Genomic DNA, 13,752 nt, shown 5'->3' with positions numbered 1-13,752 from the left:
CACACGCTATTATGGGTTTTCCATGTGCTTCACACGGCTATGTGATAGCTCGTGTCCCAGGTCATGTATGCCCAAAAATGTCCAATTCCAAGCTCAATTTTCATCCATATGCTTAAGTACCTAAAACACATTCAATCACTCAATTAAATAGACCAAAACTAACTTCAATCACACTCAACCATGTCAATAAACTCAACCAATATGTCAACCAAAGTGTTATCATTAACATCTCAATGCATTTCATCTTATTCCATTTCCAATTTGCAACTCAAGTACATTATAGATACATACCATAGCAACTATTGTGTTACAAACTTTGAGTTATCACATAACCTAGCATTTCATACTTTTAACTATTAGTCCCATTTAGTAACATGTAGATTCTCACAAGTCATTCAAAACACATCATAACATAACATCTTACTCAAACTAAATAATTGACATAAGTTATATGTAGGGTCCTAATACATTCCATATAACAAAAGCTAGAATTAAAATCTACCAAGGTTCCCGAATAGTGTGATCTTTGATGTTGACCTGATATTCTTAGTCTTCAAAATGTAATCTACAAAATGAACCAAATACAAGTAAGATTGAATGAAGCTTAGTAAGTTTGTTTTATAATTCAATAAAACTTTCCAATCGAACATAGAATCAACCAATATTAACATAGAGATTCCCAATATACGCAACCTATAACAGTCATTACAACCAATTCAGTAGTTCAGTATACTCAGTTGACTTTATTCGATTGAGCTTTATTTTAGTATATCTGTAGATTTTACTCATTTGTGCTCTATTCAGTATAACAGTAGAATTTACTCATTTGAGCTTCACATCAGTATAACAGTAAAATTTGCTCATTTGAGCTACTTTTAGTAGAATCATTAGGTATGGCTCGAAAAAGCATACTTTCAGTAGAAATAGTAGGTAAGGCTCGATAGCACATACATTTCAGTGGGACTGTTAGGTATGGCTTGAAAGTTCATACGTTTCAGTAGATTCAATAGGTATAGCTTGAAAGCACATACGTTTTAGTAGATTTAACAGATACCACTCAAAAGCACATACGTATGAGTAGATTCAGTAGGTATGGCTCGAAAGCATATACACTTCAGTAGATTCAATAGATATCGCTCATCTGAGCACCAATAAGTAAATAAGCGGACAACGCTCATTTGAGCTTCATTCAGTATACCGGTGGATATCGCTCGCTGACCTTCATTTGATATAGAACATAATATTCAATAATAGTATATTAACCAAGAATCTAAGAATTATTAGAAGCATAAACAAATGCACAAACTTATAGGATTGATTTGCAGTAACGACTCATAGTATCTTAATTAGTGATCGATGTCACTTCAATTCATTATTTCCATTTCCAATTACACACATCAATGTAATCCAACATTATGCAACTAATTTCATATAATACATATGTAAATGTACTAAAATTAAACTGAAAGAACTTACCTGACTAAATTGCAGCAATGACAAAGGTTTAAGGACTATTCGGTACTTTTCTCTTTTCCTCAGTTTTCCACTCGTTCTTGATCTAAAAATAATATTTTCATTCAATTAACTAATTCCAATAGTAAAATTAACTCGTTTTATGAAATTAAGTCCTTTTTGGCATTTTTATAAAATTGCCCCCAATATTTCACTTTTATGCAATTCAGTCCCTAGCCCAAAACATGCAACTTAACCATTTTTATTCAAATTTTAGCTTAGCTCCAAATATTCAAGTGCCCTGGTACTTTTACTATTTTCACATTTTAGTCATTGAACAATAAAATCAACAAAAACTACTTTGCAAAATAGTCCTATTGAGCAACCAAGCTTAATATTCTATCATAAAACTTCAAGAACAACTCAAATTCATCAATGGCACAATCCATTACATTTGACAGTTTTACAAATTAATCCCCGAGTTAGCTAGATTGAGATAATACGAGTTCAAAAACATAAAAATTACTAAAAACGGATGAAATTTACTCACCCAAATAGAGAATCAAGTTAGCCAAAGGTCCCTCCCATGGTTTCTTAGGGTTTGGTTTCAATTAGTGAAGAAGAAGAAGAAATTAGAATGATTTTTAACTTATTTTATCTATTACATTTAACTTAATTACTAATTTATCAAATTGCCTTTATAATTACTCGATAATTTTGACATTTAAAAGCCCAGTACCGTTCACTATCTCTTTTAATGGTATATTTACCATTCAATGAGGGTTTAATTGCAGAATTGGTCCTTCAATTTTATTAACTTTTAACTAAACAAGCTTATTTTCAATTTAATCCTAAATTAATTAAGACTAAAAGAGGAAATAGCCCAAAAGTTAGTGGATTTAATCATATCCACCACCACTTGGACTCTTTGACCGTGATTTATTACCATTTTGGTCCTTTTACTATTTTAAATCTATAGCAATTAACTTTTACCTCTTTTACAATTTAATCCTTTTACCTTAATTTAGCAGTAAATCATCAAAATTACCGAACTAAGCTACAATTCACATATAATACAACTCTATAAATATTTAATAAAAATATTTATGGCTTTAAATAATGGAAATGAGGTCCTAATGCCTCGTTTTGAATAACCACTTGACTTTTGAACTGAACTATTTATACTTACTTTTAATTCAATTGGTTAAATTCATCAAATCAAAATTCAATATAAAAATTATTATTGACTTGTATAATTTAAATAATAATTATACGAATTCACTCGTCTGATTTGTGGTCTCGAAACCACTATTTCTGACACCACTGTAAAAATGGTTGTTACACTCTCTGTAACTAATTCAGGTCGAAAAGATAGGTTCACGGAAAAAGATAAACGGGAGAAGGTCAAATGGCACAATGGGCAATGGACTAATACTGAAAGAACTAGAAAATCATCCTTATGTGAATTAATTAGTGTTGTCGGATGAATCTGATAGTAAAACTTTATTATTTAAATTGATGTTTAAATTTCTTTTGTAAATTGTTGTATATTTAACTAACTGTTAGTCCAGATTTTAATTTTAATTAAATATATGTTGTATAGGGACCGTGACACTCTGAAAATTGGAAATTTGGGCAGAAACAGAGCCAATGTCACAACATAGCAATCCTATGTTGCAATGCCAAGGCCAGAATCGATGAAATTGAGAAAATCATCTCGATGTCGCGGCACTAAAGCCAGTTTACCTAGAAATCCAAAATTCTAGAGTGTGTTGCGACATTGAACCTTGATGTCGCAACAATGACAACCTGTTAGGGGTGTTGCGACACGAAACCCTTGTATCGCAACATCGCTGCAATTTTCTGCTGGATTGACCCAACCCATTTGCACAACCCAACAGATTAACCCCTAATTATACTCGGTTTTAAGCCCAAAAATATTTATTTTAAACTCCAGAAACACTACTAATCATTACTTAAAACCTCTTTTACTTCTAATTCTTTTAAAATCCTTTGAACTCTTAAAACCCAAAAATCCATAAAACCTCCAAATCTCCTTTTGTTCTGAAGATCTTTGTTTTGTAGCTCTTATTTATGGAATAGACTCACTCGGTGCAAAGACTTGAAGATGGAGCGAACAAGATTTCGAAAGGGAATCTGAGGAATTTCCATTTAAGGTTAAGGGTTCCTAACTCTTATTTTTACTATTGAATTGGAAACTTTGCTTGCTAGTTCAATAGTTTCTAAACTTAAGCAATACTAAAATTGCCTCCACGAAAAGATAAAAAAACTAATGGACCAGAACCCTCGACGATTCCGGACCTCTCTAATTTTTCGAGTCCAAACATTGAAAATTATTTTGTAGAACTTCAAGGAAAAATGTTTATTCAAGAGAAGGATTTGAACCATCGATGGTTCTCTGTCAAGAAATATGGCCTTTAGTTAGATACCATATATGGGAATTTTTTGTACAATCCCAAAAGACTCTGTTGTGGTCCTTGTAGTTCAGGAATTTTATGCATCTTTATAAGACTAGGAGTCTAGAAAAATTGAAGGTCGTACATAGGAACAATACCAGTGCGAAGGAAAGATGTACGAATCACCCCTCGAGTTATTTGTGAATTTTATAATGCTCCATTTTATGAAAAAGATTTTATGGAAGAAACTGTTTTGAAATACTTTAGAGACATAAATATGGACAACATTATAAACTTCCTAACAGAAGTGAGAGGTGAATGGAAATGTCGCCCAGGCAGTGATATCCCAACCTCCTTTAATCAAACAATAATGTTTCCTGAAGCAAAAATGTGGATTCAATTTGTGTGCACTAGAATAGCTCCTATTTTAAATGTTTCTAATGTCAAGCCCAATTTTTTAGCAATTCGCGCGGAAAAACATTATTAGGGTACCTAATTCTACACCATAAATGTTTGGGTTGACACTTCTAGAGCAAGAAGAAGAGGAGTAGGAGAGGGAAGAGGAAGAAGGAACTGAGGAAGGGGAGGACAATGGTGAGATGGATTTTGGGGAGGATGATTGAACTTTTAATTTTAATTTTAAAGATTGTATTAAATTTGGGATGATTTTTTTAAATTTATTTAAGTTGTTAGGAGTATGAGTAATAGTAGAATAGTAGCAGTTTTGTGTTTAAATTTTCTATGTAGGAACCACATATGGAAGAAACACAATGATTTTGAGCTTTTAATGATGAAAAGAGCAGGCACCCATCAATACCTAAAGGAATTACCATGGTCAATCGGGTAACCTCTTTTCGTATCCTTAGAAGGGCTACACATTGAAGACAATATGTTTCTAAAGTGTGAGGGTAATATAATTTTTTTTTTTTTTGAAATTTTATGATTTTCTTTGATTTTTCTTGTCAATTTGTGCTTAAGCTTGTATAAATACAAGTGATTGGTTAGGAGCATGTACTAAGGTTATTTGTATTTAAAATTTATTTGGCATGAGGATAGGTGATTTTTAATTTTTTATTATTAGACTATTAAGTTCTATATATTACACTGTAAATAGGTATTAAGTAATAAAATGTACTAAATGATATAAAGATACAATGAAACGAGCATGCTGGTATGGAAGATAAATTGTTGAATTTTTTATTGTTTGGTTGATTAGAGTTGTGAATACTGAGATACCTAGGGATGACCTAAGGCATTGTTTGGTATACACCCAGAGCTAAAAAGCTAACATGTATTTATCTATCCTTAGTACCTATTTTGAGCCAGAAAACACTTCTTAATTAATCTCTATATAAAACCTGAGCTAAAAATGATAATTTGTGCTTACCCTGTTCTTTGGTCTTGACCTGTATGATTATAAATGTCTAGCCATACATATTGAGGGTTAAGTAGACACATTACATTGGTTTTGTAAAAACAGAGTGATAGGAAAGATTAGTATAGTACAATGATTATAGGTTAGCATAAAAAGTGCAAAAAAAAAAAAGAAATCAAAAAGAAATTGTAAGAGTAGAAGAAGTACGTGAAAAGTAAAAGCAATTGTGAATGAGGTACCATGAAAAAATAAAGAAAAAGTGACTAAGTTACAATAATAGAAACCTCATTCATTATTGCACAAAAACTCATGGGCTAGCCGTAGTTACTGTATGATACTGAGATTCCCTATAATGCGATAGAAAGAAGGTGAGAGAAGGAGAAATAAGGCGGTCAACGAGAAAGGGTCACCAAGGGGAGAATAGGGGACAATATGATGTGTCAAACTATTTTCGTTCTTGAAATTATTTGATGCTTACTATCTTGAAATCCATAACTATCCTAAGCCTTAAAACATTACAAGTTGAAAAGCCTTATGCGATCTAGGTAGACTTATTCACAATTTGAAACCATACTGAATAATTGCAGTTATGACTATTTGTATTCTGCTAGGATAATCAAATTACTTGTATAATTTATTGATGGATTCTTACATTTGAGACCCTTAATGCTTGAATGCTTTGTAATATACTGAACTTAAGTGTTTGATATCGAAAGTGGTAAGTCACCTATATCTCCTGCCAAGATTATGTGTGATTATGAAATGAGTATTCATGTGCTCTAAAGCTAAAACTTGTACCATTTTTGCTCAAGGGTTGTCTTTTCATTTACTGTTTTTGTTTTTTCTACTTGAGGACAAGCAATGACTTAAATGTGGGGGAGTTTGATCTACTATAATTTGGTGTAACAAATTAAACTAGTTTTCACACTTTAGAAGCTTGGACATAGGCATTTTAGTTAAGCTTTAATTACATTTTCATAAGTTTAGTAAAGTTCAATAAAGTGTGTAATTTTATTCTTTTATTGACCTTAGGGGTAGAATAAGGCCTAAGGGTGAGCTAATATACTTTATGAGCATGCAAGAGACCATTAGAAGGAATGTTAACTTTATATTGGTCGCTAGGTTGCAACACAAAACATTAGATGTTGCAACATTATAAGCATCATAGAAGAATTCCAAGAGTGCCTTTAATGTCGTGACACAGGCAGAAGATGTCGTGACATACCCTTGAAGACACGTTGAAGATGAGCATATTGCCCTCAATGTCACGAAATAGGACCTAGTGTGTCGCGACAATGCCTTTGTACAAGAAATAATTACGAACTAGGGGCGTTTTGGTCCACACAATAAAATGTTAAGCATAAGGACGACAACTGACCTAGGGTTAAGGATGACAACCACCATAAAGTTTATACATAAACTGATTTAACACATGTTATGGACAACTTTCGTATTTTATAATTTTCTGTTTAGATCTAGACTTTAGTTTTTCTATTTCCTTAGGTTTTAGATTTTATTTTAGTTCTTTTGCCTTTGTAAGGAGCTCAAATTTGTGAAACACTATCAAACTCTGTGAGGATCCAATACTTAAGTTCTAATACAAATCAGGTTCATTCTAATATCTATTCTCTTGACTTATTCTTCATGTTAATTCTTTCTATGAAGTTTATATTGTTGATTAGATACATGAGGAACTAATCCTCTTGTAGGGTATTAGCGAGTGGAGGTATGATTAATTAACTGTTTTGTAAGGGTTTCTTAGCAGATCAGCTATTTAGGAGAGGAATAACCTAAACCCTATGCCTGACAACCGTAAGAAGTCATTATGGTGGGAATTAACCCAAATTTGGTATGGCCTATCCATTAACACCTTAACTCTGAACTGGTCTGGACTATAAGGTCGAGAGATAAGTAGTTCTTGCCAACTCATTATTCTAGTAGAAGATCAGAAGATCCTGTTGGGATATTGACTAGTTGATTGAACAAGAAAACTTGAAGTAATAGCTGGTTATGACTACTGAAATGAGCTAATCACCCATGATCAAATTTGATATATATTTTACTCTTTGATTTCTCATGTTTTATTTATTTCAAATTATTATTATTATTATTATTATTATTATTATTATTATTATATATCACCAAAATTATTATTTTTTATTTATCATAATATAATCCATTTAAAATACTAATTGAGTCTATTTAAGTTTAGATTAGAATTAACTTAGTACTAGCCTCCCTTGCGTATGATCGTCGAAGTACATACTTACTCTGTTGTAACTATATACAGCATGATTCATATACTTACGAATACTGATTTTCATATCTTTTGTGTAGGATTTCTATTTTGGAAATTGGTACGCCTGGAGGTGGTTAAAATCCTAAAATGGTTCAGCCCGCCAGAGAGGCATGGCCTTTTGGGGCTGAGTGGAGAGTTGGCTTGGGATCTTATAGGAAAATAAAGGGAGCCCACAGACTTCTTCTATACCATTTGCAACATACCACCCTGCCCTTAGCTTGTATTAACTCTAGGATTCAAGGGTGAGTCCTCTGGTAGGAACTTAGTTAAAGGCGTTGTTGATCTTGTTTTTCCTTTTGTAGGGCCCATTGGTTGTTTGCCCCCAACAGCCTTGCCTTAACCCAGGGTCAAGGACATTGAGGCATTGTTTGGGAGTGTGTAACAAGCCATGGGTACCATTGACTCAAGTGCACAAGGTGGTAGCAACAACCGTAGGAGGTTGTGACTAAATAAAGGGTCCTCTAGTGCTAGGGAGAGTGGTGGCAATAGGTTGCCTCATTACTTGCCTCGCGAGTAGTCGGTCCCCCTAGAAGGTGAATTTCCTGCTCTCTAGTTACTTCGTAGCACTACGCCCTCCCATGCTTGACTCACTATCACGTGCTTTATTCCCTCTTCCAGCCATTCCTAGACCTTCTGTTAAGTCTGCCAATGTTGCAGACTTGCATGCTACTACTTCAACTCCTATTCTTCCCCTCTTGGTACCATTACTTATGCTACCTATCTAGGGAAAGTGCAAACCTTTTTCTCCTGGCGATACCACCTCCGTGCAGGCTGATATCCATAATTAAAGGAGTTTGCCTAGCTTTCCCCCTCTTCTTATGGCATTCATAAACCCATTTTGTGTGAGCTAGTGAGCTCTATTTCTATGTTTTTTGTGAAGGTTACCTTAGCCATTGAGCATTCCAGCAAGCTTGTGCTGAAGTTGAGGCCAAACAAGCCGAACTTGGGAAGGCTCTTCTCTCTACCGAGCAGTCCTTTACATAACTCTGCCAATAGAATATCAAGCTCACCGAGTCTGTCTTCTATTGGGAAACCCAATATCAATCTTTAGGGATTAGAAACAAAGAGTTAGAGGATAGGGTTCACCAATTGGAGTCCCATAAGTAACAAATTCTCACCACTATGAAGTGCATTGTAACGCTTGGGTTTGTGCAAGTGTACACAGTCGTTATCAAGTAATAAGTAAGTATCGAGTTATCGTTTCCACAGGGATTGTATTTGTGCTAAGTCAATTAATTTGTAAAATTATATTAACAATTTCATAAATAAAAACAATATAATTGAGAAGTGATGATTAAAATATATTAAACTAAATGCAATGATCCCTGATGTGATTTATCCTAACATGCAACTATATGAATGAAATAGATTTTAGCAGAATTAACACAATAAGCAACAATTATAACATAAATAAGCTAGGACAATTACTTTAACTAAACTCAAATTATTATCAACATGCTTATCAATATTCGAAAAAGCATTCCATGGGCAACTCGATCTTTCAAATTATTATTACTTTAACATAATAGATTTTGGGGTCGAGGTATGCTTATCGACCCCAGCAGTAGGTCCACAGTCGTCTTGGGCGACCCGTGCAACCTTAACAGTCAAACAGTGAAAATGGGCCCAAGGCCCATAATGCGGCCCATGTGGCCCACTATGGCCAAAAATGGCCCTCACCATGTGAACTATACAACCTAGCCCAATATTCTCCATACTTTCGTGTGGTTTACCCATGTAGGGCCTAGGAGTCCGTGGGGCCCGCACCACCACTTTTGGCCCAATAGGGCCCAAATCGGCCAAAGCCCATGAGATCGCTCATGGTGGCCTTTACGATCAAATGCCTACAGTTATGCATTCAAACTACCACACGAGTGAGCATACGCTCGTGTAGTGTCGATGATCACCTATTCCGGCTTTTGCTGATTTACGATAATGGCAGTGTGATTACACATCTGTTTGCGAAAATGCGTAACTAGGCCACGAGCACTCCAACCTATTTCAACAAAAGCTCCGGTTAGTAACCTAACAATCAAGTTGAAGCGAACCTTATCAAAGCCCTTAATCATAAGATTACCCTTCACTAGTCTAAATCAATCAATTAAAGCTTGCCCACTTACTTCGTTGCAAGAGCCTAATCCTTAGACCTTAGGGGGTTCCCTGCATTTCAACTAGCCTTATCAACCATTAATCAAATGAACAGTTGTACAAGATGTATATTACTTACCAAAACACAAAGTCAAAATTAGAGGTAAGGGATAATCGGCCTACACCCACATAAGAGTTGAATGTACCAAGAATGATCGAAGCAAATAGGAACCCTCACACCCCTATTAGAAACGACAGCACAGGAAGATGTTAAGTGCAAGACTAATATGGCAAAGAGGGAGAAAGAAAAAGAATCGTGAACCCATACCGAAAATCAGACTTACCAAAATGAAAAACCGAAGAATAGGAATGGCTACAGAGACAATAGAAAACAATGAAAAGATAGTAGGTATAGTGGGGCAAGAAAAACAATAATATTCGGCCAAGCCTTAAAAATGAATAGGGTAGGAAAAAGAGAGTGAGCAGAGAGAAGACGAGAAGAGAAAAGAAAGAGACTTGTGGAGTGGGAAAAATTCGATTATAAAGAGAACAAAAATCGATTGGGGTTGCAAAAGAAATAAGAATAATCGACCAAGGTAGCTAGGTAAAAAAGAGGGAATTATTGCTCAAAAGAGTTGAGAGAAAGAGAAATGGAGTATTCAGCTAAAGAGATAAGTGCAATTTCAGAACAGACCACAAAATAAGAAGATACCCCAAAATGATATATTCGGCATTACAGAGAAAAAGAAACAAAAGTCTAACAAGAAACTAGAGTGATTTGCACAGCCGAATTCTTCCCCTCCCAAGGTCGAATTCTTTGTGTGCCAATAGTCCAATTTTGGCACAACACTTCTCTCCCCTCAACTCCCCACAATTCCCTCCTCAAATCTCTCCATAATCATTCAAACCTATCACTCCTCTATCCACATCCCAAATTTCCTCCTAAAAACCCTCCAACCGATCACACCTCCCTTCAACCACTTAATTCCAAGTCTATTCAAACACCTCAGTTTCGATCAACATAGGATACTTCCATGGCACTTGCAGTAAAATAAAAATGCTCATTTGCTTTAAGCAAGACTTGAACCTCAGAACTCTTGGAACACTTCACACGCCGCTTGCCCCTAGACCAGTAGCCTTTTCTTGTAATCAAATGGTTAATTCAAGTGAGAACAAAAATTTTGTACAAGCCAAGGCTTGAACTCAGGACCTCATACACACACCCAGAACACTTAACCACTGAAGCAGATACATATTTGTGTAACATAACATACAAAATAAATGCTTAGATTTTGGGGCATTACAAGAAGCATTTATTCATGCAGGCTATATTTATTTTGCATAAATTAAATCCTAGTTACTAAAGAAACAAATTCCTAAAGACCTAAAATAAATAAATAAAAAGAAAAGAATCCCCCCTTTTATTATTCTAACTCATTCCCTTTGTCTTCTTTAGCTCCTTCTCTGCTTGTATATTTAGTAACTTCCATCCATGTCTCAAAGATAGCATCTGGGAACTCAGGAACAAAAGTGTTAGAGATATTCTTAAAAGTATTTCAAATCGAATCATCTCTAATTTTTGCATATTTCCAGTAAGTTTGTTGTTGATTGTGCATGAACTTACACATATCCATCAACATTGACAACTTTTTTTTCTTGAAGTACTTGCAAAAGTTGGCATGGGAGTTGTATATTCAGGTTCAACACTTAGCTTGACTGGTTCTTCTTTTGGCTCAACCCTTGGTTCAGAGTTTTTAGATCCTTCAACTGGTTTAGGACTGTTTGGTTCCATATCAGATTCTTCTTCTTTAGTGGTTGTAACTAATTCAATTTCTATTTCATTTGTTAACTCCTCAGTATCTGGCTCAGTTGGTTCTTCTTGCTCACTTTGATTCAGCTCAGGCACCTTCTCTACTAACCTTTCAAGATCATGATTTGTAATGCACCCTTGGACATATTGCCCTTTCAAATTCGCTTGTGTTTTAACACGGGCCCTTAAGCAAAGTGAAATGATTAATGATGGGAAATAAGCACTTCCTGTCTTCTTTTTAGCACAGTCATAAATCTCCATGAAAATAATTTTCCCAACATTAATGGACTTTTTTTTCAAGATGGCATATAACAAGAGCATTCGTTCCATTGAGATGGTAGAACTATGTGAGATAGGCATAAAACTGTAGCAAACAAAATAAAACCATACCTTTGCTACTGGTTTTAGGTATTCCCTTTGACAAGAATGGCTTCTTTACTTTCTTATAATCCATTGGGATCCTGGATTTGTCACAACATCAAGTACTTGTTGAAGAAAATCCCAATTTATGTTGTTCATCATAGGGTAGTACTCATCTTCTTCAACATCAGGTAAGTTAAACAAATCATTGATGGACTTAGAAGTAAGATGTACCTTTTTCTTCCGAATGATGACCTCAGTAGCATCTCGTATGGTCAAACTTGTATAGAAATTTTGAACTAGTTCATCATAGGGAAGTGAACGAGCATCACAAAATCGTTCCCACTTGCGAGCATTGATTGTCTTTCTAATTGGTACAAGGACAACCATCAAATCATTACTCTTCAAGTTAAAACCTTTTTCCGACATCATAGGTTGATGCTTGAAAATTGAATCAAATCTCTCTTTCACTTCTTCATCAATCACAATTGGGTTTTCAAGAGTAGTCTTCGACGATCTAGTTCATTTGTGAGACATGGTATTTTCCCAAAAATTCGGCAAAGCTCAGCTTACAGGGGAAGATGATAAATTGGAAAGTGGGTGGGATCTGCTTCGGTGAACCTTGCGATGGTAAAGATCTTGCAGCGGTGAAAGCAGCATACAGTAACAATGGTGGTATGCGGTGGCTATAGCGGCTACGTATGGCAGCAATGTTGATGCTCCGGCGATCTCTTTGCAGTGGTTATAGGAGATTTCGGCAAAAGGGGAGGAGAACTGGGGTTTCTTTCGGGATTTGAGGTTGACGACACAAGAGAAAAGTTTAAAGATTTTTAGGGTTTAAGAAAATAGCTTTGAGGGATATGAAAAATAGTATAATGAAGAGGGGTTTATATAGGGAAAAATTAGGGCAACATGTAGGGTTACTTGGGCGGCAAGCAATGGAAGTGGCAGCAATAGGTGTGGAGTTTCCCTCTTTTTGTTGTTTTAGGCTTCAAATTCAAACTGTATCAAATTTGACCCCCTTTATTAACATAAAAATTTAAAATTTAAACAAAGCAAATGAAACTAAAAAATTTTAAATCTTAATTAGAAAATTTCTTCTCAATAAATTACATTAAATTAATTCCCAGGAAAGGTCGGAAGGGTCACAGTGGTCCCACTTAAGTTCCAATCTCCTTAGACTGAATTAATTAAATGTACTAAATTAAGAAAATAAATCCTAATTATTTATTTATTTACAAAACAAGTTTATGAAAAATCAAGGGTCTGTTAATTTGAATGAGGATTCAACTCGCTCAACGTCATCATCCCAATAATGTTTGAGACGTTGCCATTGACTTTAAACGCATCTCCATAATTATCATATAATTCAACAGCTGATGGTATAAGGTCCTTTCCATCGGGATTTCAGCTTCCTAGGAAATAACTTTTGCCTTGAATTAAACAACAAAACCTTCTGACCTTCTTTAAACTCGTGAGGTCGTATATGACTATCATGCCGTCTTTTTTATCTTTTTTTATAAATTTTGGCATTCTCATAGGAAAAAAATCTCAGCTCTTCCAACTCATTCAATTGTAACATCCTTCTCCCACCGGCTTACTTAAGATCAAAATTCAATTTCTTCAAAGCCCGGTGAGCTCTATTCTCCAACTCTAATGGCAAATGGCATGCCTTCCCAAAAACCAACTGATAAGGATTCATTCTTAACAGTGTTTTAAATGTTGTTCGATAGGCCCATAATGCATCATCGAGTCTTTAAGACCAATCTTTTCTACTAGGGCATACTACCTTTTCAAGGATACCTTTGATTTCACGGTTCACTTTTTGAACTTGCCCATTAGACTGAGAGTGATAAGTAGTAGCAATCTTGTGTTTCGCATCATATTTGTCAAGCAACCACTTAAGCCGTTTGCTCAAAAAGTGATAACTTTCATCACTAATAATAGCTCT

The sequence above is a fragment of the Gossypium arboreum genome, chromosome 1, assembly GCF_025698485.1.
Source record: "Gossypium arboreum isolate Shixiya-1 chromosome 1, ASM2569848v2, whole genome shotgun sequence".
NCBI classification, from domain to species: Eukaryota; Viridiplantae; Streptophyta; class Magnoliopsida; order Malvales; family Malvaceae; genus Gossypium; species Gossypium arboreum.
This window is presented reverse-complemented; position numbering follows the sequence as displayed.